Source organism: Panthera onca, chromosome D1, assembly GCF_046562875.1.
Source record: "Panthera onca isolate mPanOnc1 chromosome D1, mPanOnc1 haplotype 2, whole genome shotgun sequence".
In the NCBI taxonomy this organism is placed as follows: Eukaryota; Metazoa; Chordata; class Mammalia; order Carnivora; family Felidae; genus Panthera; species Panthera onca.
The window spans coordinates 10,185,737-10,211,902 of NC_138348.1; the positions used below are offsets into that span (position 1 = coordinate 10,185,737).

The 26,166-nt window shown below is 51.1% G+C and overlaps 1 long non-coding RNA gene across 1 annotated transcript in view; it reads left to right on the forward strand.

Annotated features, from left to right (window-relative positions):
- The window catches only part of LOC132661851 (uncharacterized), a 45,835-nt gene extending 19,887 nt beyond the window's left edge, over positions 1–25,948 (forward strand). Inside the window, exon 2 of the long non-coding RNA XR_009602434.3 lies at positions 25,399–25,948. This is a non-coding gene — a long non-coding RNA (uncharacterized LOC132661851). The remainder of the gene's footprint in view (positions 1–25,398) is intronic.
- The last annotated feature ends 218 nt before the right edge of the window (positions 25,949–26,166 follow it).

Here is a 26,166-nt window from a genome sequence, read left to right on the forward strand (position 1 = left end):
ACCCACGCGCGCGCACGCGCCCATGTGGCCGCTGCCCAGCTCAGGATGTGGAGCGTTTCCATCCGCCCTGGAAGGCTGCTCGGTGCCTTTTGCCCACAGCAGCTGCCTCCCAGCAAGGACCAAGCCCGGTCCTGACTTGCGTCACTAGCAATTAGCTCTGCCTCCCCTGGGGCGTCCCGTAAACGGAATCCGAGTGTGTCTGGTCTCTTTCACTCATCGTTCTGCCCGTGAAATCCATCCACGGGCCTGAGCGCAGCAGCCGGTTGTGCCTTTGTGTTGCCGCGTTGCATTCCGCCGTTCGAATACCGATTTTGTTTCGGGTCGATGGTTTTGCTCTAAGCAGCGTGAGGCCCTAGATGCTGTGTCCGTTTCAGCCTCGTAGGCACACAGCCTGGCACCGAGTTAGTCCGATAAGCGAACGGATCACCATTCTCTTCGGGGGACGTTAGACAGGTCTGCACGCGAGCCACACAGTGCGTGGTCGCCTCAGCCTTGGACGGTCTCTCAGCCGTGCTGGGTTACCTATCAGGGGCCAAGTAGTTGCTCAGGAAAACCTCTGGGGAGGACCCAGAGTCCACAGTCGTCGTCCCTCCCCACACTATGCTATGGAGGGCATGTCCTCTCCTCCATCAAGCCCATAGCAGACCACCACCTCATTACGATCCTGGTTCTGAGGTCGCGTGAGCCCCTGATGTGATCCCTTGGTCCCCAAGGTGGGGGGTGGAGACCCATCCCTACATCCCCGAGGCAATGCGTGCTGCCCCGGTGACATATCCAAGCCAGTGTGAGGAGACTGGCTTCTGAGGCCTTGCTGTGTGACCGCGGCCACACCAGTACCCTCTCTGGGCCTTGCTTCCTTCATTTGTACGGGCAGCCTGACTGTGCCTCATTCTGGGTTCTCTCGGGACCTCCGTCCACTGCTGCCCCGCTTGGCTGTGGCAGCCTGCAGGGTGGGACAAGTGGGGACGTTTCAGCTCTGTTGGCCGCTGGGGTCCAAAGCCGCCGTCCCAGAATCCTCCAGGCGGGAAGCTGTTGTTCGGCCAGGGTGTGCTGCCGATAAGACCGCACCCCCCCCCCCCACCCCCCTCCCCGCCCGGCCCTGGCCGTCGTCTTTGATGGTGAAATGTGAAATCAGGAAGCGGCTAGCTGTTGAGTGAAGTTGTATCGAAATGAATCCATCAAGGTGAATGGGATCTCGATTTTCTGCTCCGTGGTCGCTGTTTCCTGGGTGGAAACATGAAAGATGACAGGGTGCTTTCAATAGAAAACAAAGTGCGGTGGATGATGGAGTAAATGTCCGGCGGGTTGTTACAACCAGGCCCTCTGTGCAGGGGAGGGTTCTTCCCGCAGGCCCCAGACCTTCTGCCTTTATGCACCGAGGCTGGCTCGACGCGGTCTGAACACCTGGGTGAGTCCCAATGAAGAGGCTACGTATTCCGTCTACGCTGGTAGCAAATGCACAGCACACACAGGACCACTCCAGAAAGGGGGAGGATCTAGGGTCTTGGGACATCAGAGGTGGGGACTTTGGGAAGGGAGAGGAAGAAAGGCGGAGGGCTTGACTGTCTTGGCATCCTTCCCTTGAGTCGGAGCGAGCTGGGGATGCACGAACCCACAGGTACCAGCGATGATGTACGTCACAACGGCCATGTGCCTTTTGAGTCTGTAGGTCACTTTATAGTCATGAAGGGCTCTCCCGGACACTAACTCCATCCACCCCGAAAAGTATCGCTGTCCTCATTTTGTTTTATTTTGTTTATTTTTGAGAGAGAGAGAGAGAGAGAGAGCGTGAGCAGGAGAGGGGCAGAGAGAGAGAGGGGGACAGAGGATCCAAAGCGGGCTTTGCGCTGACAGCAGAGAGCCCGACACGGGGCCCAAACTCACAAACAATGAGATCATGACCTGAGCCGAAGTTGGACACTTGACCGACTGAGCGCCCCTCCCCCTCCCCTGGCACCCCTCATCGTCCTTCTTGTGGGAAGTGACTTGGGATCCTCTCCTCCGTTTACCCCTGGCTTTCCAGACCCTGCTCCCTGGTTACATGCTGCTTCGAGTTGAAAACATAGGCAGGAGAGGTGTTGGGGCTTGGGAGTGAAGCACGCGGTCGACCCGGCCTCTGCCGCTGGTTTGCTTTAGCCCTGGGGACAGTCACCTTATTAAATGCTGCAGTTCCCTTGGGCTTAGCTCCCCAGAGCACCCTCCTTATTTCCCCATTTGACTTTGAGTTATTTTGGTAGGTACTCTGTGGACCTCAGGCTTCCATACGGGAATACATTGCTTTCGAAATGAGACTTATATCCTGAGCCCCCAGGGAGAAGACAGAGAAAAGGTTCTCAGCAGAGATTCTCCCCAGACGAGTTCAGCAGAGGGGCAGGACCTCTATTAACACCTCTCCTGATCTCGATCCTGCGTGGGCAGCACTAGGCTCACGAATCCTCTGCCTACCTCCCATCAGGTGCTCGACCAATCCCTTTTCCCCAGAGCCGCTGGAGTGCTCTCTGGATGACAGAAATCTGGTCATGCCACTGTGCCCTCCCCCGACTTAAACTTTCTTTAATGTTTATTTATTTACAGGGAATATTTAATGTTTATTTACATTAAATATTTAATGTTTATTTTTGAGAGAGAGAGGGAAGGAGAGAGAGAGAGACAGAGAGAGAGAGAGAGAGAGCATGTGTGCACAAGTGAGGGAGGGGCAGAGAGAGAGAGAGAGAGAGAGAGAGAGCGCGCGCGCGCGCGCGCGCACAAGTGGGGGAGGGGCAGAGAGAGAAAGAGAGAGAGAGACACACAGAATCCAAAGCTGGCTCCTCAAACCCACAAACCATGAGATCATGCCCTGAGCTGAAATCGGATGCTCAACCGACTGAGCCACCCAGGCACCCTGCCTTCCCCCCGACTTATTCCCAGATCTTTATTCCCCAGATCTTGAGCCCCTTGGTCAGCACGCAGGTAATGCCGGGCAGGGGAGACACAAGGGGGTGTGTGTGGGGGGGCTGCAGTGAACTGGATGGAGGAGGGTGGCCGCACCCCATCTAAGGGGGACCATCCCAACTCCGTTGTCATAGAAGAATACGGGCTCCGTGTTCCCAGGTCCCGATTTCTCGACACAACCTGGGAAATCTGGGTGTTTATGTGAAATCTCCCAATTTTCAAAGGTTGCTTTACACTTTTTAATTTTTTTTTAATGTTTTTATTTATTTTTGAAGGAGAGAGAGAGAGACAGAGCTTGAGCTGGGGAGGGGCAGAGAGAAATCCGAAGCAGGCTCCGGGCTCTGAACTGTCAGCACCGAGCCCGACGTGGGACTCGAACCCACGAACCGTGAGATCATGACCGGAACAGAAGCCAGACGCTTAACTGACTGAGCCACCCAGGCGCCCCTATACTTTTTAAAAAGTGCCACGTGGGCCACTCACAAAGCATTTTCTGTGGGCCGGATACCCACGTGTTGTGACCTTTGCCCTATCGCTACACGTTCACAAGACGTCGGTGGCGGTCCCTAAATGTCACGTTCTTTCATCTCTGCGACTTCCCACGTCCCGATCCCTGCTCTGTCTGGCAGGTCAACTTGTCCTCATGCCAGAGGTGGGACTTTGGGCCAGTGACTTAACATCTTGGTGCCTCTGTTCCCTCCTCCGTAAGGTAAACGTATCATGGGAGCTGTCTCAAAGGCTCCCTGGGAAGGAAGACTGCGTGAGCTGATGAACGCCACGTGTTAGAAAGTGCTTGGCGTGTTATAGGTGCTAAGCCAGTGTCCGCTAACATTGTCATCGTCATTAATCGATCATCCTTCTCTTGGCGGTCTTGTCGGAGACATCTTCGCGGACTCCCCAGGGACAGACATCCCCACCCGCCTGGATCCTGTAGCGCCCGTGGCCCCCACCCCATCCCATCTCGCTGCACCGACGGTCTGTCGGCCTCTCTGCCTTCTCCGTCTTCCCCTGGGGGAACGTCGTCCTTGAGTGCTGGGCCAAGGATGTGCTTCTTCTGGGGGCACGGCAGGTGGGCTTGTGTGGCCCCTGGGTGATGTGACACCCATCCCCCCAGTACCCCCCTCCCCTCACTCGCTGGTGGAAGCCAGGAAACAGGAAGTGAAATTGACAGACGCTGACCAACTTGGTTTCATTTCAGACGTGAATGAAAGGGACTGAGCCCCCCCCTTCCGGGTGGGGGGGGGTGCATGGGGAGTCATGGTGTGCCATCGAGATTTTTTGGATGCATCTTTCAGTTTCAAAAATGTGAAGCACTGTTACCATGGGTTGAGAACTTTTAGCACCAGATGACTGTGTCCCAAACAGGACGTTGCTATCTGGGTCTGGTAAAGTACCTGGGAGTTTTCTGGGCTCCCAGCTGTGGGGCCTGACGGTGATGTTATGGTCCCATACAGTAGCGTTCCTCAACCTCTGAGCCGTGACTAATTCTTCTGCCCTTGAGCTGGCGTCTAAAAGAAAAAAAAAAAACAACAAAAAACAAAAACCCCTCTGTGGTCGCAACCAAGATGTGATGACAGACTCTGAGCCCCGAGAGTCTCGCCCAGCCCACTCTGGCACGTTTCGGGGATGCTGCGAAACTCAGCCGAGCTGTCTGTCACAGGAGAGCCAAGCGAGTGGGGGTAAGACATTCAGATCAGCACAAGTTCTGTTTCTCGCTGCTCGTACAAACAGGCACTTGCCGGAAGCTGCCTCAGTGGGGACGAGGTGGAGCCCTGTGAGGGCACGGTCAGGTCTTTGCTGGGAATGATGGAGGTTTTCCATTGTCTCATTTTCCATGACTCTGATACGGTTATGACCCGGGACTTTTTTTTGTGGGGGGTGTGGGGGGGTGCTGGCTGAATGTCTGTGATATTCAGGAGTTCTGGTAGGAGTCGGGTGAGGGATGGATGGGCTGAACTTGAAACTTGCCCCAAATTTGTGTTCCATTCATGGTGGCCTGTTACCCACACCATGTGGGAAGTATGTGTTCCGGAGCTGTGTGGTGTGGCTGAAAGAACATGGGATGTGGGGTCTGGTTCTTCCTGGACGACCTCCCGGAGCTTGAGTCTGTATCTTTAATAATGCACGTGTAGGGGCGCCTGGGTGGCTCAGTGGGTTAAGCGTCCCACCTCGGCTCGGGTCATGATCTCCCAGTTCGTGGGTTCAAGCCCCACATCCGGCTCTGTGCTCACAGCTCAGAGCCCGGAGTCTGCTTCGGATCCTGTGTGTGTCTCCCTCTTTCTCTGTCCCTCCCCGGCTTGTGCTCTGTCTCTCAAAAATAAATAAACATTAAAAACATTTTATAAAAAAAATAATAATGCGCGTGTGATACAGGACCGGTGGGAAGAAATTAGAGGGCCGACGTGCAGACGGGTTCTGGGACGGAGAGGGTGAAGTGTGGTTGCCATCACTGATGCCCTTGAGTCCCTCCCCACTCTCCAGGCAGCTCAGCCCATAGAAGCTGGGGAAGGTCAGCCTCGGGGCTGGCTCCCGATTCTTCCACGGCCTTTTACCTAATTTTATTTGTGTGCTGTTGGATCCTTTTCAAAGAGGGCCCTCCCAAACTGTGTAAACTTCAGGCCCAAGAAAACCTGGGTCCATCCCTGATCCCGGGACACGAATAACGCAGGATGGTGTCTGTTGTCTCTGTGTTAGAGTCTTGGCCTCATCTGTAGATAGGGATCCAGCTACTGACCTCTTTGTGCATCTTGTCTGTGGTTGTTATGAAAAGTACTTACTTAATACCCCAAAGGGGAATCAGAGCCCCGGGGACCAGCCACCCTGTGTCGATAATAATGGCGGACAGTCCTGGCTGGAAAGTGAGAGGCTGGACATGATACTCCTTTAGCTCAGTGGTGGAGAGGGTAGGAGGTGTGCAGGGTCTGGTTCTCCCTGAGGAGTTTGTCTGCTGACAGTGACTATTAACACACACGTGGCCCAGTGACAGACCTCACAGGTAGCGTTTCAGGGGGCCGTGAGGTGGGCAGGACAGGGGTCATTATTCCCTTTTAGCAGGTGCACAAACACACCAAAAGGGGTCAAGGAGCTCTTTCAAGGTCACGCTGCCGCTGAGAAGCATAGCAACATTCAAATGCGTTATCGAAACTCCAAATACAGGGTTTTCACCTGCTGCCTTGTTGCTTCTCCAGGAAGCTGCACCTACGAAAGACCAGGGGGGATTTGCTGACCAGGACCTGCTCTTTCTAGAGAGTGACCCCGCTTTAACTACCTACTGTGGGGGCTCGTGTGCCGCGCTCCGTGCCCGGTGGGGTCACCACGTCCTCTCAGCCCACCCGGGAGCCCATTACTCTCCAGGGGGGGAAACAGGAGACTGAACTCAGGGGCGCTCCCCTCCTCTCCCCCTCTCTCCGCCATTGTCTGGCTCACGGTTAACCCGAAGAGGTTGGCAGTGGTTCAAGTGGTGGAAAACCAAACTGCCCACGTGAGACGTGGTGACTGACCCTTTGATTTTGCGATTCTCTTTTTCCCAGTTGACGGTTGGCTTAAGCATTTGGCATGGTGTGAGGGGCGGTCTTCTTATATTCTGATTAATGCTGCACATTGCCTGTCCAGTAGGGTAATGTCGGATGTCAGCGGCAATCAGCCTACCTACAGAGCTTCCATTAGAGTTTATATCCGTGCTAGAGACCCAGGTGAGGAAGGACCTAGAATGTCAGGACCGGAACGGGCTCCTGGATGTGTCCAGTCCCAGGCTGGCAAACTCAGATGCCCACAGGGGCTGGGCAGGTGGCCACGCCACGGGAATCAGGCCAGGAATAAGCCAACAGGGACTGGCAGGGCTGTGGGGTTCGAATTCAAAAACGTCAGTACCTTGCGCTGGCCGAACAAAACTTGTCATACGGAGCACATTTGGCTCATGTGTCATCGGTCCACAGCTCGAATGTGGCCAGACCTCTTCACTACACCACCAGGGGGAGGGAGGTCTTTAGGGGCAGACCACAAATAAATTCACGAACACAAGCGTTGTCTTGCAAACTAAAACAAAACAAAACAAAACAAAACACCTTCACTGCACATAAGGTTTTAGAAGGTATTGAGTGTGGTCACACAAATTATTTTAATGCGTCCTCATAATATTCTCACTTTATTTTTTTACAACATTTTTAGTGTTTATTTATTTTTGAGAGAGGGAGAGAGACAGAGCATGAGCAGGGGAGGGGCAGAGAGAGAGAGGGAGACAGAATCCGAAGCAGGCTCCAGGCTCGGAGCTGTCGGCACAGAGCCTGACGTGGGGCTGGAACTCAAGAGCTGTGAGATCATGACCTGAGCCAAGGTCGGACGCCTAACCGTCTGAGCCACCCAGACGCCCCGTAACATCCTCACTTTAAATGTGAGGGGACTGAAGTGCAGAGTAGCCAACTTCGGTTCCATGTTGGGTGACCGTTAAGCCCTGCTTGCACCGGACAGTCCTGACCATCGTTATTGTCCCACTGTGGTCATGAATAGCCCCTTTTACTCCACAAAGTGCCCTGACTCAGGGGATTAATCACGCACTAGCCGTAAGGTCCCCGTGGGCTATGGACTTGGCCATTTTCCTTGACCTTCTGAGACAACATGGCCAGCACCTGGCCAAGCAGTCCTGATTCCTGTCTGGAGCTCTCTCCTCTGCCGTCTCCACAGCAGGGGGACAGTGATGTGGGTGCTGATATGAACCCTGGGGAGAGGCGGGGCAGTGCAGCTGTTAAGAACAGCGCCCACCCTGGCCCCTGTCTGACCCGGGTTCGAATCCAGATTCTGCTACTTACCTGCACAAGCCTCAGTTTCCACATCTGTAAAAGGGGGCTGACAATAACGGCTACTTCACAGCCTCGGGCTGGAGATTGACAGGATGCATGGAAACCGCTCAGCTCGTGGCTTGCGGTGACATCATTAATTACTACGGGGCTGTCGACAAGTGTTGGTGCAGTTCATGGCCAAATCCGTCACCGCCCGGTGGTGAGGAATGACGGCCTGATCTGCTTTTGGGGCCTGAAGCCCTGCGCTGCCCCACATCCTTGGGCGCTGGGTGCAGTGGGGGAGGCGAGAGGCCCATGCAGATCTTTGTGACGCTGCTTGTCTCCCTAAGGAGGCAGGTTTCGACTTTCATTGTTGCAGCAGGAGGCGGAGAATTGACTGGGGCACACTTTGGGATCCAGCGATGATGTGTTTCCCCAAGGACCGCTGTCACTGTCAGGGCACAGACAGGACAGGAGGGGCGGGGGGCAAGGAAGGGCGGGAGCAGGGGGGCTTGCCAGGGCCTCAGGGCCCATGGGATGTGCGGGTTTGAGGGAGTTCTCCAAGCAGCCCAGGGCCAAGTACCCAGAACCCTGCCAAGAGCTTAAAAACCCCTCTGTCCAGGCTGCACCCTAGACCAGCTAAGTCAGCATTCCTGCGTGACCACAGACATCAGGGTCCGGGGGGCTAGGAGCTCAGCCTCCATTCTGCAAATTAGGGTCCAACCCCATTCGTCACCAGGACTGTGAATTCTTCTTGCGAGCACATGCGGATAACACTGGAAAAGCACGGTGTGAGCCGCCAGGGGCCGTGCAGGCATGAGGTCGGTCCGTCCGTGCAGCCTCCAGGACCTCAGGGCAGCGCTCGTTTGACAAATGAGCCTAACCGGGCACCCTGCCTCCGTGTTTACTCATCGTGTATTTGCTCCCCTGCATCTGGTCACACATGGGGGTAATGGAACCTCGATGAGATGAGGAAAAGCACTTTTGGGGTCTTCGTGATGCTGGTCTGGGGTTTGGGGTTTGCACTGGTTCGAACTTGCAGCCCAAGGGTGTGGTGACTGGCTTCACGTGGCCCACCGCTCAGGGCTGTCGGCCGCCAGCCATGTGGCTTCCCCAGTCCAGGCCTCAGTTTCCTCCTTTGCGCTTGGGGATCTGCACGCCTGCCAGCGTGAGGGGCCGGTGCAAGGCTTCTGCTCGGCCATGCACTTTGCAGCATCTGAGCTGCATGCCTCCAAAGCCTTTATTACCGTTGCCACAGAGAACTCGCGCTCTGCTGACTTATGGATCTTTCTTTATTTGCATTTCTGTTTCCCTGTATTATTTGCGGCTGGTGGTTCTCCAACTTCATCCGCATTGCCTGGGGACGCTTTTTAAAACGCCGGTTCTGTGTTTCAGTTAGCTGGGGGTGGGGCCCGGGAACCTGCATTCGCACGAGTGTTCTCTGAATGATTTCTACAGCTCAGTGTATGGCAGGGGAGGCGAGCAGAGCCCCCACTCCCTCCTTTCCTTCCCTTCATATTTTCCATCTCTTTTGGGCGTTGGTACTTGGGCTTTGGTGTAAACAGAGCAGGTGTGACCCGTGCTTACCGCTGTCTCGCAGGTGTCCTATCCCTCTGAACCCCGGTTTTCTTGACTGTAGGGCGACTGCTCAGGTACGGGGACATTTCTGTGTGCCTACCTGGGCTCCAGGCCACTCGGCCTGAGGCTTCTCCCTGGTGTCCGAGCCAGCCTCCGCACCCTCCCAGGGACCCCACCCTCCCCCCATCCCCCTCCACCCCCGGAGACCCCACATGGCCAGCCCTTGGGGAACAGTACTGTGGTGGGCAGAGCCTGGCTCTGGGCTGATGTGTGGCCGTGAGGAAGTTCGGGATGAAGGACCGAGTCTAATCCCAAGCCCAAGGGACGGGGCAAGTGGCCATGAGCTGCAGGAGGGACGCTGCGAGGAAGGGAACTTGTCTCGAGCCCTGGTCCTGGGGGGCCTCCTCTGAGCGGCTGGGATCCTAAGAGCGAGGATGAGGTGGTCATGAGCTGCCAGTTCCTGAGCACGTGGCCATTTGCCAGCCGCGTACTTTCACCTTGCGCTCATTTCATCGGCCCATCAGCCCCCGAAACTGCTCCTGTCCTCGTTCTAGACACGAAGGAGCGGAGGCCCGGCTCGTAAGCCCCCCGCGCGGGGTCCCGGTCTGCTGTGGTTAGACTCACTCTGCTGCGGTCTTATTGCTACAACAGGACCGGCATCTCCACGGCACGGTACAGTCTCACCGCACTTCTGAACGCGGTCTCGGTCTCCGAACTGAATCCTTACCTTCTGACGCTCTATCCCCGGGCGCTTTTTAAAAACCGCTCTACTGAGGTCTGATGAGTGTGGTACAAAACCCACTTGCGTTACCTGCACAATTCAATAAACTTCAGCAAACTTGCAAGGCTGTGCCGCCATCGCCACGATCCAGGTTCACGGCGTCTCCGTCACCCCCAGAAGATCCCTTGTGCCCACCGGCTCCAGGCCGCCACCGATCCAATCTTGCCACCAGTTTCCCTCGCTGTCACCATGACATTTCGCCGCAGAGGAAGCTGAGGGCCAAGGGTTGTGACTGTCCCAATTGTACAGCTGAAGTCTTGCTGGCTAACCTGGTAGAAGTGTCAGAGCCGGACTCGAAATCTGTCGGCCCAGTGCTGAACCCGTTCCGAAAACCCCTCGCTCCAGCAGCAAGCCTCGCAGCTGTTTCCCCATTTGATTTTCAAAGTCCTTTCCCCTCTCCCCCTCCTCCCCTCCCTCCTCCCCTCCCCCTCCTCCTCCCCCTCCTTCTCCCCCTCTTCCTCCTCTCCTTCCTCTTCTCCCTCCTCCCCCTCTCCCTCCTCCTCCTCCCCTCCCCCTCCTCCCCCTCCTCCCCTCCCTCTCCTCTCCCTCCTCCTCCCCCTCCTCTCCTCCCCCTCCTCTCCTCCCCCTCTTCCCCTCCCTCTCTTCTCCTTCCTCCTCCCCCTCCTCCCCTCCCTCTCCTCTCCCTCCTCTTCCCCCTCCTCCCCTCCCTCTCCTCTCCCTCCTCCTCCCCCTCCTCTCCTCCCCCTCCTCTCCTTCCCCTCTTCCCCTCCCTCTCTTCTCCTTCCTCCTCCCCCTCCTCCTTCTCCCCCTCCTCCACTCCCTCTCCTCCTCTCCCGCTCTTCCCTCTCCCCCTCTCCCCCTCCTCCCTCTCCCCCTCCTCCCTCTCCCCCTCCTCCCTCCTCCTTCCCCTCCTCCCCTCCCTCTCCTCCCCCTCCTCCTCCTCCTCTCCTCCCCCTCCTTTCCTCCCCCTCTTCCTCTCCCTCTCCTCTCCTTCCTCCTCCCCCTCCTCCCTCTCCCCCTCCTCCCCTCCCTCTCCTCCTCTCCCGCTCCTCTCTCTCCCCCTCCTCCCCCTCCTCCCCCCCTTCCCCTCCTCCTCCCCCCTAACTTTGCCACCAGGGGCAGCCTCGGCCAGGCCAGCCATTTCCTGAGGTTGCTGAGGCCTGGAAATCAATTTCAATTGAATAGCGGTTCCCTCCCTGCAGAGAGACAGAGCTCATTTCCTGCAGCGGGAAGGGGGACGGTGATGTGTGGCTGGGGCTTGACCCAGCTCCCCCAGGTAGGAGAGCGAGAAGCGCACGAGACACTGCGGCTCTTTGGTGTTCATCTGTAAAGCTCTCAGGTGCTGAGAAACTAAACCCAGAAGCGAGCCGCTTTAGGGCATACGGACGGCATTTTCGGGTCTCTGTTTCCCCTTCCACGGTGTTGGGGGCGTCGTGCTGGCCATGCTGGGGACTGACTGCTCGTGCCAGCACTGCGCCCAGGACATCTACCTACCCAGGTCTCTGGCCCCCCAGGGCAGGACCCTTCCGGGGTCCAGGGATCAGGCCACGGCTGGGGAGATGGGGCAGAGTAAGGGGTCCCCATCTGTGGGTCTGCCATTCGGCCCAGATCCCTGGGGGGCAAAGCCTAGGCTCGCCTCATCCCCCCAGGGTTGGAAGATCTGTTCCAGGGAGGCAGGATTGGGTGGGAACAAGGGCCTGCCTGGAGCCACCCCCAGATGAGAGACGGTCCAACGTGCGGTTCGACCTGGTGTTTGAGTGTTGGCTTTGCGGTCTTGGCAGGGAGGGCCCCGGTCAGGATCGGCAGTGTGGGTGTTGACGAGGGCTCTCAAGCCCTGACCTCCGTGCACTGGCTGTACCGAGCTCCTGTCTCAAAGCTCTCTTGGGAGGATATTCATCTCTTCGTGGGGTAGGGGAGGGCATAGGACAGGGTGCCTGGCCAGATCTCGTGGAATCCTGGCTCTGTCGCTGCCCTCGTGACCTGGGTCCAAGTAGTTCACCCTTCTGAGCCTCAGCGTCCACACCTGTAGAATGGGAACCAACGCCCCAGGGAGTTTCGAGCACCCGGCCGCTCAAGCCTGAGACATTTCATGATTGCAGTGTGGCCTGCCTGGGCCTCTCGTTTTGGGGGGGTTCTATCCCAGGCCCCAGGAAATGGTAACTGTGGGTGCCTGCAGGGCCCGGAGGAAGAAGAGGAGGAGGACAGTTCTGTGTAAGCAGTTGGTGCTGAAATTTGTGTTATTTCCTCTAGGGGATGGTTTGTTCATTTTAGCTGGTGATTATAAATCAAGGGCCCAAATGCGCGGAAAGCCACTTTCGTCAAGACTTTAATGAGGCTGAAGGGAGCCTGGGTGGGAAACAGCCTTCGTAGGGGGCCCTCACCATGTGCCAGGCGCTGTTAATCAGCCCTTGAAGCTGCGTCCTGTCTTGTACAATCCTCGCAACCTTGTGAGGCAAATCTTCTCTGCCCCATCTCACGGATGAGAACATGAGCTTTAAGAAGGTGAGGAGACGCCCAAGGTCGCATGGCTAGGAGGTGATGTCACGGGAGCAGTAGTGCCCAGGTCTCTGCGACTCCAACTCCCCTGATCTTGACGCTGTTCTATAGACACACACTTCATGTGTGTTGATGCAGAAAGGGGGTGGGAAGGCTAGAAAAAGTGATGTCTATGTGGGAGCACTCATTGGCTCAGCGGTGGAGAGGTTCCTTATGGGCAATTTTGGTTTTGGTTTTTAGATGTTTGTGCACCTTCTAAATGTCAACATAAGACTATGCAGGGGAGGTAAAAAACAAAAACAAAAACAAAAACTTTCCTTTACCCTCTTAGGTTCTGTCCCGGAGGCATGTGAATCAGGAGAAAAGAAAGATTAATAGGAGAGAAGGTTTATTTTGCATGGATCTGAGGGCTTGACAGGAAAGAGGTGAAAACCCACAGAAGTTAGACTCAGGAGCTTATACACCATTTTGACAAAAGGTGATAAACTGCAGAGAAGTAACTAGACAAAAGGAAGGGCTTCTAGGGAGGTTAGCTGTGGGAAGGTAAGTCTATGAGGGAAACTAATGGAAGATAAGGATTACTTAGTAAGGTTTGTAATCCGGGGTCAAGTTGGTGGCTTTGTCGTTGATAAGACCCGTCTCTGGTGATTAAGAGTCACCGTCCTCTTCCCTGTATGGGAGAGGGAGACACCTTTACAGGTGGGAATTTATGTTACCTCTACAACAGGAAATGTATGCCCTGCTTTCAGACAGAAAAGTGGAGGGCGGGGAGACAATTGCTTTCAGCTCAAAATGATCCTTACGCCAAAGTGGCTTACTTTGGGGAGGTATGCTCCCATCTCCCTTTACCGTATATTACCTTTATTTTTAAAAAATTTTAAAAATGTTTACTTTTGAGAGAGAGATAGAGTACAAGCAGGGGAGGGGCAGAGAGAGGGAGACACAGAGTCCAAAGCAGGCTCCAGGCTCTGAGCTGTCTGCACAGAGCCCGGCGTGGGACTCGAACTCACAGACCGTGAGATCACAACCTGAACCTGAGCCAAAGTGGGATGCTTAACCGACTGAGCCACCCAGGTGCCCCTATATTACCTTTAAATCAGGATACATGTGGTTACATTTCTTGTTTTAAATGTGCTAACTTTAAGGACGCGATCCAAAAGAGAAAGATCCATGTGTTTAAATGTCCACAATGGACTTGCCTACCAGGTAGGAAAACCAACATGCCCCCTAACATGTGACTAATGGAAGGCCTGAAAAGCCGCTCAGATTAAGCAGCCATTAAAAACAACAGACTGGGGTGCTGGGTGGCTCAGTCGGTTAAGCGCCTGATTCTTGATTTCAGCTCAGGTCCTGGGATCAAGCCCAGAGTCGGGCTCTGTGCTGTGTGTGGAGTCTGCTTAAGATTCTCTCTCTCGGGGCACCTGGGTGGCTCAGTCGGTTAAGCGTCTGACTTCAGCTCAGGTCGTGATCTCACGGTTCGTGAGTTCGAGCCCCACGTTGGCTCTGTGCTGACAGTTCAGAGCCTGGACCCTGCTTCGGATTCTGTGTGTGTGTGTCTCTCTCTGCCCCTTCCCTGCGGGTGCTCTGTCTCCCTCTCAAAAAATAAATCAACATTTAAAAGATTAACAAGAACAAGACAGCTGGGTGGTGGTAAGGCAGCCGGGGAAGGTCCTGGGATGTGACAGGATGCGACATGAGGCAGAACCCAGTGGGGCCGTGTGGGGAAAGAGTTCCACGGAGCAGCACCAGAGGGACCAGGCTCAGGGCAAAGTGGCCTCTGGGGGACACAGAGCGGGCTTTGGTGGCTTCTCTCTGCTTTGGACTCCTGCAGCGCAGGCCTCACCGTGGCTGTAAAACTCGGAAGAGCCTCAGTCAATTCATTTTTAAAAAGGACAACAAAGAAAATCAAATTAAAGGAATGATTTTCCATCACAAAGCCCTGTTTCATTACCAAATATAAAAGACTAGTGAAGAAAAGCATCCTCTTCCCCCGGGGGTGAAACTGCGGTGGTTAGTTATTCAAAGAAAACAGAATTCAGCTGAACGGGTTGTGAGAGTGTGTGAAAAACACATTTCAAGGGCTTTGAAAACTTAGAAGTAGTAATAACCGCCGAGCACCAACAGCTAGGATTTATTGAGCACTTACTATCTGCCGGGCACTGAGCTGCCACATTGTCCCAGATGGCCGCTGTCACCGTCACTGCTGGATGCAAGTGCTGTCCTTGAGGGCCTCTCACGCCCCAGCTCACTTAGAAGCACAACCTCCCAGGGAGCTGAGGAAACAGACCGAGAAGGGAAGTAAACTGCCAGTTAGTCATGTGAGGTGGGCGCCATGATTACCCATGTTTCACTGGGTGAGAAGTTAGAAGCCCAAGCGGGCAAAGCCATAGCTCAAGGTCAGAGGTGCTCTGGCTGTCCCATCGGTGGCATGAGTGAATGAGTGTGTGGCCGGGGACATGTGGTAGTGTGGAGCGTTTCTTTAGAAGCACTGTTCTGTGATGCTTGGCTGCGTGTTGGGGTTCGTCCCAACCTCGACCCCGACAGACCCTGCAGTGTGGAGCATTGACTCCCTCTTTGCCGAGGCCAGGTCTTAAGGACAGCTTTGAGATTTAGATACAAAGAACAGGTGGCAATGAGCCAGGCAGGTAGCTTTCTATGAAGTCACTTCAAACCATGCTAGCATTTTAAGATCAGGCAGCTGCTGGGTTCCAGAAAAAAGCGACCCCCCCCCCCCCGCCCCCACCAGCCCCTGGCTGCCTGGAGTTCGAGGTTGGGAGTTGGAAGCAATGACCTGCTCAACTGTGCTGAGCCTACAATAGGTGGAAGAAAAAAGAGAGGGCCCACGGGGCCTGGAGGGGTCGGGGAGGCTTCGTGGGGGAGGAGGGGCGCACTCTGGGGGCCTCACCTGGTGGCTGGGCCCGAGGGAGGGCATGCCAGGTTCGGGAGACAGCCAGCAGGACAGCTTAACGAGCGCCAGGAGGGGGCTGTTTGTTCGGGGCCGGGCAGACGTCCACCCTGAGTTGAGTGTCTTACTTGCTCTTCTGCAGAAGTGCGGGAGCTTTAGAGGGGAAAGGGTGTTGTTCCTTTTGTTTTGTGTTTTTATTTTTTATTTATTTAAAAGAATTTTTAATGTGTATTTATTTTGAGAGAGAGAGTGAGTCGAGGAGGGGCAGAGAGAGAGGGAGACACAGAATCTGAAGCAGGCTCCAGGCTCCGAGCTGTGAGCACAGAGCCCGACGTGGGGCTCGAACCCACGAACGGTGAGATCATGACCTGAGCCGAAGTCGGACGCTCAACCGACTGAGCCACCCAGGCGCTCCTCTTTTGTGTTTTTAACTGAGACTTTTTCTCAGCCACCTTAGAACCAGGTAGGTCACTGGTTTAGAGTTCTGGATCCACAGGTGGCCCTTCAAGGGCAATTTTGATTGCCTGACTTTGTGGCTTTACCTGGTGGGCGAGGAGAACAGGTCTGTTTGGATGGCTGAAGAAACCGTAGAAAGGGCCGGTGACGCCCTTTGTTCTGAAGTTATCGACTAGTTGTGACTCAGATCAGTGTATGACTGATAAGAGGACACCTCCTCCTCGGGTGACCCAATCATTGAGTCAATCATGGGGTGACCGGTCCTCTGTCCTGCCCCTGACTTCTGACATTCAGTTACTTCCCTTCTCGTTCCCCCAAGAATATGAGGCAGCAGTGGATAAAAGGAAATGGGATGAAAAATTAGAAAAACCTGCATGGGGCACCTGGGTGGCTCAGTCGGTTGAACGTCCGACTTCGGCTCAGGTCATGATCTCACAGTCTGTGAGTTTGAGCCCCGCGTCGGGCTCTGTGCTGACAGCTCGGAGCCTGGAGCCTGTTTCGGATTCTGTGTCTCCCTCTCTCTCTGTCCCTCCCCTGCTCATGCTCTGTCTCTCTCTGTCTCAAAAATAAATAAAAACATTAAAAAATTAAAAAAAAAGAAAAAGAAAAACCTGCATGATAGGAAAAGAAGGCTAGAACATAAGATGAATTTGTCCCCATGATCCACCAGTGCTGAAAGTTCTGTCCATCTGACAGGTGGGGAACCATTTGTTTGCTTCTGAGTTTTCTGGTGGCCAAAGCAAAGAGGTAAACCCAGTGGCCTGAGGGCCATCTCTACTGACTTTAAAGAAGTTCTCATAGCCAACATGAGCAGTGGACAGGAAGTTTCATGGGGCTCTTTCTCATGAACTCCCTCAAGGCCGAAAGGTCTGCCCCAAAGCACAATTCGGTGAAAGCAATTCGTCAGGGGCCAAAGCAAACACATGCTCTCAGAAGAGGCCTTGATTATTGTTAAGGCTTGGTTTTGAGGGTCAGAGACACTGTGTAAAGCTGGGATTCTTGGCGAGGGTTTTCCCTCAGGGTCTCAGGAACCTCCCAGGCCTCAGAAATAAAGTGACGCATGAGCTGTGCTTAGAACAGTGTCTGACGCGTAGTAGGTGCTCAGTTAGGCTGTTCCGCTGTTGCCTTGGGCCAGCGCGGTCGTGCCCAGTCGAAGCGCACTCTCGTGCTTGCTATGCAACATCAGAAGCTCTTTGCAAAGGAGAGGCTCATTTCGAGAGCGTCTGGAGAGGGTCTGGTGATGCTGGCAGGGGGATTATTGAGAGATTTGCTGCAGAGCAAACACCGAACTCAAGGCACCCTAATGCGTGCATTTTTGAGGTTCAGGGAGAGATGCAGGGAAGAAGAGGGGGACTGAGAGGGGTCTGCGGGTGACGGGGCGGGCAGCACGGGGCTGTATCACCGTCGCACGGCTTCTGCCTGGTTGAAGACAGGGCTGCATTCCCGAGGGTTTGTGGCCCAAGATGGGCTTTGGAAGTCACTTTCCAGTCACTCTCTGGATCAGGAAGTAAGCCTGGCAGGGATCTGGGGCCCTTCACAGTATCATCTGAGAGAGGAACCCTATTTTGAGTTGTGCCATTTATTCGAAATTACACTGAGCACTTCGTGTTCTTGAAAAATCAGCTGCCATCCCAGGAGATCAGACTGCTGCAGCTGAGGCGTCTCAGAATTCATCTGATGTCCTCCACATCTTCGTGTTGCCAAGGAGGAGACTGAGGACATGATGGGGGATAGTGAATTCACAGTAGATGTGACAAACTAGCCCGGAGGCTGACTCCCAGTCCAGCTCACTTACTGATACGCTAATTGCTAAGGGAAACATTGCCAACAACCTGCATGTGCATCAGCAGGGGCATTAGTGAAATAAATAATGGCACGTTCACCAACAAGATGCCTGGGTGGGAACATTTTAATGCAGACCATTAAAAAAAGAATGAAGTAGATTGACATTTATGGATGTGGAAGGATGTCCATGATGTATTGATGAACGGAAGAAGCAGTTTGCAAAACAGAATTTGTGTGTGTGTGTGTGTGTGTGTGTGTGTAATATCTATCTATTTAAAAAAATTTTTTAATGTTTCTTATTCTTGAGAGAGACAGAATGTGAGCAGGGGAGGGGCAGACAGAAAGGGAGACACAGAATCCGAAGCAGGCTCCCCTGTTGAGCCACCCAGACACCCCTGTCTATCTATCTGTCTATCTATTTATCCATCTATCCATCTGTCTGTATGTCTCTGTTATTGTACAACAAAATGTTAGAAGTGAGTCTCTCCCTGTGGTAAGATTCTAGATTATTTTCATTTTCTTCTATAAGTTTTGTGCAGCATTTAGCCTTTTTCCTTTCAATGAGTATAGATTTTTTTAAATGTTTATTTATTTTTTGAGAGAGAGACAGAGCGCGAGGAGAGGAGCAGAGAGAGAGGGAGACACAGAATCCAAAGCAGGCTCCAGGCTCTGAGCCGTCAGCATAGAGCCCGACATGGGGCTCCAACTCACAAACTGTGAGATCATGACCTGAGCCGAAGTCGGGTGCTCAACCAACTGAGCCACCCAGGTACCCCATGTATAGATTTGTTACGATAAAAGTGTATTAATTTTGAAAACCGTTAATGGCTCATTTAAAATAGGTTTGAGGGACGCCTGGGTGGCTCAGTTGGTTAAGTGTCCAACTTTGGCTCAGGTCACGATCTCACGGTTCATGAGTTCAAGCCCCTCATTGGGCTCTGTGCTGACAGCTCGGAGCCTGGAGCCTGCTTCAGATTCGTGTTTCCCTCTCTCTGCCCCTCCCCTGCTCACACTCTGTCTCTCTCTCTCTCTCTCTCTCTCTCAAAAATGAATAAACTTCAAAAAAAATAAAAGGTTTTTTTTTTAATTTTTTTTTTTAATGTTTATTTATTTTTCAGACAGAGAGAGACACAGCATGAACGGGGGAGGGGCAGAGAGAGAGGGAAACACAGAATCGGAAGCAGGCTCCAGGCTCCGAGCTGTCAGCACAGAGCCCGATGCGGGGCTCGAACTCACGAACTGTGAGATCATAACCAGAGCCGAAGTTCGATGTTTAACCAACTGAGGCACCCAGGCGCCCCCAAAACTTTTTTTTTTAAATAGAAAGAAACAAGAATCCCAGCCAGCCCTACCACCCAGAGCATCATGGGTAATCCTTGTTTGCTGTCCATCGTTTGCTGGAATTTATAAAAAGAATCACTTCTGAAAGCGGCCTCAAATTCTATCTGATTTGCACACCAGAGTTGACTGAATGGTTCTCCTAGATGGTGGGCACCTGGTTCTAGTTTTTCCTTGCGTTACAGATGCTAAAGGACATGCTTGTGCATATACGTTCATCCACACGGTGTTCTTAGCGGCTCCTACACATGGGTGTCCTGTGCAGAAGCACAGGCATTTCTACTCTCAGCAAGTATTTCCCAATTGCTTTAAAAAGCCGCCTGTCAATTTACATTCCAACTTGCGAGCCGTCTTTTAGAAATATTTGCTAAATTAGTCATCTTTGCGCAGGCTGAAAATCGGGAGGCCAGGGCAGAGCTCCCGGGTGCTGTGGGTGTACCTACAGTCGGCTTCACGACCTCCTGCATCCCTTCCAGTTTGATCCAACAAACATCAAAGGACATGAAGGGAGGGTTGTCACAAAGGCATCCCGAAATATTGGATGGAAAGACCGAGGGTCATAACTTGCAGGCTCAAGGCAATTCTCCCCAAACCCAAACAATCTTGATGTGTGTGTGATGGCAGGGAGGGTGGACTTAACTCGTTTTCAAGTTCACGTAAAGGATAAACTGATGAGAGTTACCAGGGACATTTTTCAAGAATGAGAGTGGTGAAAGAAAGCTCGCCTTTCTAATTCTTAAGCTTTTAGTGTTCTACAAAAAGAGAAGAAGAAGGCGATACAGGGCAATGTTTATCTGATTTAAGGACAAAGGAAAGACTTGCTAAACACCCAATAATGAAAAAGAAAACACACAAAGGGAAAACGGAAATAGATTTTAAAGTTCTGTAAATAAATACGCATTGTGGACAAAAATGTAAGCTATCTGATAACTAAGCACGTATTTGCAACATGTAATGGGAATGCAAACTGCTGCTATGGAGGTTCTTCAAAGAATTCACAATAGAAATACCCCATGATCCAGAAATCCCACTGTAGGGTGTACATCCAAAGACAATGAAAACACTACGTGTCATAAGGCACCTGCACCACCATGTGCATTGCAGGATTATTTATAACAGCCAGGATGTGGAAAAAATCTAAGTGTCATCAATGGATGAAAACATAAAGAAATGATGGTGTATATATACATACTGAATTATATATATATACTGAATATATATATATACTGAATATATATATACACTGAATATATATATACTGAATATATATACATTATATACTGAATATATATATATATATACACATATATATATGTGTATATATATATATATATAATGGAATATTATTCAGCCATAAGAAAGAATGAAATCTGGCCATTTGTGACCACATGGATGGACCTTAAGGGCACTACGCTAAGTGACATGAGTCAGGCAGAAAAAGACAAATACTGTATGATCTCACTTATAGGTGGAATCTAAAAAAAAGAGAAAAACCCCCCAAGATCATAAACACAGAGAACAGTTGCCAGAGGAGGGGGTGGGGTGGGGTGAGTGTGGGGGTGGGCGAAACAGGTGACGGGAATCAAAAAAAGAAAAATACCAGTGGAGGCATTTTGTCCAACAGTCTTGGACTTTCACAGACGAAGACATTTAGATTAAAATAGGATTCCTCCATATTCTCATCCGATCAATATTTTAAAATGTCGATGTGGAGGTAATTATGTGTCAGATATTGTACAATGATAATAAAAAGTAGTCATACACTGTATTGAAGTTAATGATATTGCACTGATATTTTCCCACTGTTGACAACATATCCTGGTTATCTAAGAGACTATTACTGGGGAGAGCTTGAAGGGCCCACAGGGACTCTACTTGGGCAATAGCTAACGAGTCAATCTATTTCAAAATAAGAGAGGTAATATAAACAAAAAGCACAACCAAAGAGCATCGTGAGCAAAAATTTAAGCTGATAACTGAGAGCACATATTTGCAACATGTAGGAAAAAAGACTATCCCTGGGATTTATTCATTTGCTTCACATTTACTGAGTGCTTATGATGGTTGAGGCATTGTTATCAATGCTGGAGATTCACAAATACATGAAATACTTTCATAGTTCCGTAAGAAAAAGATGAGACTTTAACGGAAAAGTAGGTGAACATAAAAGCGATTTGCAAAGGAAAAGATAGTAACGGACGATCAGCAGATTTTAAACACCCAGCCTGAGCATCATGAACCTGCAAGTTAAGCCAACAACGAGGCATAACTTTGCACTCTAAAAATAGTTTAAATGTCTTAGAACAATTCAATTGAGTTTTGATCTGTTGAAGAGGAGACTGGTGAAAACATTTTAGAGATAATAGGGTTTTTTTTAATTATTAAAAAAATATGTGAAATTCTAGAAATTCTAACTCTGAGACTTTATCTTAAGCAAGATGAATGAATCAGAGATGCAGGCAAGATTTACTGAAAAGGATGATTATTATGGCATTCTCTCTCTCTCTCTCTCTCTCTCTCTCTCTCTGTCACACACACACACACACACACACACACACACACACACAGAAAGGGTCTCATCCAAGGTGCTCAACATTTGAATAATAGTTGAATAAATTAAGGTGCATCTGTATGTGGACTTTAAGTAGACGTTAAAAACTTTGTTTTCTAAGGAATTTTAATGACATATTACTAGGTGAAGAAAACGTTACGATGTAAAAATCCTATGAATTTTTAAATTATACGTCTTTAAAAGCACGCAGTGTTCCTATACGTGTGTGTATGCAAAGGGCTGAACAGAAGTGATACATGTGGGCAAGATGCACAGCCGGTTGTTGGCTTTGGGGGAGACCTCTTCTTTCTCTTTTACAACCAGTATTTTGTTTTTGAATTTTTGCTAGGAGGAGGTAGTGCTTTTGTAAATAAGGAGCTGTTTTAGGAAGTTAACAAAGCACAATTAGCATCATCGAACGCCCACACAGCCGTCTAGCAAAACACGCAGGAAGTAATTCTGGCATGTCGATGATGAGGATTTTGAGCTATATTTTTGTTCTTTTTTATATTTTCTGAATTTTCTATAAAATAAGTGTAGCTTTCATGGCCAGGAAGTGAACCACAGCTGGTATTATAGAACGTCTAGAACGTCTAGGTGACCCCCCCCACCGCCCCTAGCGATTTTTGCATGCTCAGGGTGTTCACAATCCCAGGAAACAGTATAAACTTACTTTAAACCATTGTTAGTTACATTTCCAATCTTCCACCTCTAGATGCTTTTTCTCCTGAAATACCTGTAAACTTGAAACAATGTGTCCAATCGTTAGTGTGGAAAAAAAAGTTCAATAAATAATCGCTTTGCTTTCGGAGACTTTCTGGACCCTCTGTAGCACCTGAGGACATCTAGCAGAGTATTTGAAAATTTAACATGCTGTTTACAAACGACTTTCGCTGGTGGAACTATGCACATGGAAATACACACTTTGGAAGACAGTTTGACGGTGTTGCATACAGTTAAACGCTCACGTGACAGACAGCACAATAATTCCGCTTCTGGGTGTTTACCCGGGAGAAATGAAAGCTACGTCCAGACACGGCTTGTCCATGAATGTTCCCAGCAGCACCGCTCATCACAGCTCCAAGCTGGAAACTGCCCACATGCCCATCAACAGGTAGAGGGACAGAACTGGTATATATCCACACGTCATTGTAACAATAAAAAAGGACAGACAGCGATAACACTACCGCAGGATGGACCTCAGAACATGGCACTGAGGGAGAAAAGCAGACGCAGGAGTGCATATTGTACAATTCTATTTTTATAGGAGTCTGGAAATGACAAAGTCAGCCAGAGGGACAGAAAGCCTCTGGGTGGTTGCCTGGGTCTGGGATGGAGGGCGTGACCAGGCAGGGCAGGAGGGATGTTTCTTTCTTTCTTTCTTTTCCTCCTTTCTTTTTCTCTTTCTTTCTTCTTTCTTTCTTTCTTTCTTTCTTTCTTTCTTTCTTTCTTTCTTTCTCCTTCCTTCCCTCCCTCCCTCCCTCTCTCTTTCTTTCTTTCTTTCTCCCTCCCTTTCTCTCTCTCTCTTTTCTTTCTTTCTTTCTTTCTTTCTTTCTTTCTTTCATCTTTCCATCTTTATTATTTATTTTATTTATTCTCAAATTAGTTAACATACAGTGCAGTCTTGCTTTCAGAAGTAGAATCCAGGGATTCATCGGTAACATACAACACCCAGTGCTCATCCAGACAAGTGCCTCAGGAGGCAACTTTCTGGGGGGTGATGGAGATGTTCTCTGTCTTGACTGTGGTGGTGGTTACGTGAATACGTTTGTGAACATTTGTTCACTTGTCCGCTTCAAATGCATGCATTCTGTGGTATGTAAATTATACCTCCGCAAGGTTGATTTTTTAAAAAGTGAATTCATTCTATGCAGAGCCAGCTACATAATTAAGAAGGGGGCAGCAGACCAGTAAAGCATGCCTAGCGCCCCTCTGGGTGTGGGACCCTGCACAGGTCCTGCACATGAGGCCGACCCTGGTTCTGTTTTCTGATTTTTCAGAAACTCTCAGACACCCGTGTGTGTGTGTGTGTGTGTGTGTGTGTGTGTGTGTGACACTACTTTACATAAATGGGATCTCACTGAGGATGCTGTTTTTAAATTTATTTTTTCCCTCAAAAACATGCTGAGGTCTCCTCTCTAAACCAGTAAATCGTTCTTCAGAGAACATTCCACGGTGGGGTGTGCCGTAACTGAGTAAGCCATCTCCTCGTGATAGTGTTTAGGGTGTTTTCTGTTTTCACCAGAACTGGCACCCACCCCCACTGTATGGGGCTCTGTGCACAGAAATTTCTAGGCCCTTTCCCAGAAGCCGGGGCCCCTCCCCGCCAAGGCATTATCTCTGATGTGCCTAAAGGTTGTTTGCTTTTCATATTTCCCTTCCCGCTTTCTTTCTTTCTTTCTTTCTTTCTTTCTTTCTTTCTTTCTTTCTTCTTTCTTTTTCTTGAGCTTTAAATAAAGTGAGTAGGTCTCTCCAATCAACTTTCTTTAGCTTGGAGGCTTCTGCCACTGTTCCCCCTCCAGGGAACCCTGGCCCCTGACCCCTCACTGTGCCCAGATTATGCCTATCACTCCAGAGGCCCAAAGGAGGGCCACAAGGCTAGAAGCTGTACAACCGGGGTTCCTCAGGGCCAAGCAGTCCCTGCTCCTGCCGGCAGGATCATCCCTAAATGTTCCCTAAATTTCCCTCAGCCCTGCAGGGCCCTAGGACGTGTACTGAGCCTCGGGGCTTCCAGAACCTACGGTGAGAGGACAGCTTTATATCCCCACAGGGGAGAGACACTGCCACATTTCAAAAGAAGGGAAGTGTCAACTTACATTTTTACCATATACAGCTCGGTGTTGGCTTTCCACACCCAGCACAGTCTCGGAGGCCTCCCGCCGCTGGCTGCAGAATGGGCCGAGGTTAACAGAGGCGTGTGAGGCGCCTGGAGCCGCCCTCTGGCAGTTAGGCAAGCATTAATTTGGCACATGTCACGTGCTAGGCCACGCAGCACCGTTTGCCACCGCCAGGCTTGTTTGAAAGGGAAGAGAGTGATGGCCTGTGACTAACTCTGCGGCCCCGGGAAAGTCATCTGGTCCCCCCAGCTTCCACTTTTGCTGGACAATGCGATCTTTGCACCAGACGACCTGGAAGCATCTTTCGGGTTTCTTTCCAGGCCCCACGTGTGAGGGTCCTGTCTGCCCCCTCCAGACGGGATGCACTTTCCTCAGCTTAGAAGGACAGCAGCATGTTCTCTAGGGAGTCTGCCCTAGGGTGGGAGGTTGGGGGGTTCGAAGCCCGTTGTTTTAACTTGGCCGGACGGGCTGATGGGGGTCCAGTGTCCGCGAGGGCGTTGAGCGCTCCTGGGAAGGGCTCTCGGGCCCCATGTGGCCTCAGATCCCTTGGCAAAGAGCATCAGTAGTTTTGCTGGGGGGAAGGGAGATGCTGACTCCTGCATTAGGGAGGACAGTCCAGAGCGTCAACCGAGCTCAGGTGCCAGTCACACAGCGTGACTGCGGAGTCGGGAGAGAGGGTGAGGGTGCAGTGAGAGGGGGCCGGAGTCAGGGGAGCGGCAGATTCCCAAGAGCAGGTAGGGCGGTTGGTGAATGTCAACTGATCAGGTCAGCCGGCGTCTGCTAACTGGCTTTTATCAAAGCCCGGATTCTACTCTGAGGCAGGGAGGCAGAGGCCCCGTCCTTCCTGACAATTCCATTCAAAGGGATGGTCCTCGGGTCCTTGAGAAAGACAGCCCTGGGTGGTGGGAGATGTGGGTACATCTCGGAGGGACAGAGAAAAGGTTTACGATTCTAAGCTTTTTTTTTTTTTTTTTTTTTTTTTCCAATAAATGCTCCGTGGAAAGGAAGCCATCCTCGGGTGTCGGCCGGAGCAAACAGCACCAGGAATGAAGTGACCCCGAGAGAACAAATCACTTCGCGAGAAGGATGGGTTCTCGTGTTTTTATCCTCAACGGAATCCGAAAAATTAAAGACGAATTTGACGCTGGATTACTTTGTGATGTTTGGCATCTAAGCTGGACACAGTTGAAGAAATGGACGGGCCTCACTAGAAAAAAAAAAAAAATCCCTTCCAGTGTCATCCAGCCAGCGTGTGCATCCTGTAAAAATGAAAAACGGGATGCTGGTGTCTGTCTGGTTTTCGCAATAAACAACATCCATCCGTGGGTGCATCGACTCAATGAGGAGGAGAAAATATCTAAACACCTCATTACGAGAGAGATGCCTTTCTAATACCATTTAGCCTTTTGTGGCTAATCATCATTTATCAAAATTGTAATACCCACATTACTGTGATTTGTGTGCAAAGAATAATTGTAATGACCACCTGGTGGAGGGGGGGAAATTTGATCAGAGCCTCATGACCGTGGAAGCGGTAAAATTTTAATGTTTTAATTTATGCATATCGTTGTTTTAAAACATGATCGGAGGATTATTATGAGGCTTTACTCGAATACAACTGATGCTGGCACGACACGGGTTTGAACTGAGTGTGGGTCCACGTATATGCGGATTTTTTTCTATCGCTATATGAATAGTACTATCGATGTAGTTTCCCTTTCTTATGATTTTCTTAGTAATATTTTCTGTTTTCTAGCTTGCCTTATTATAAG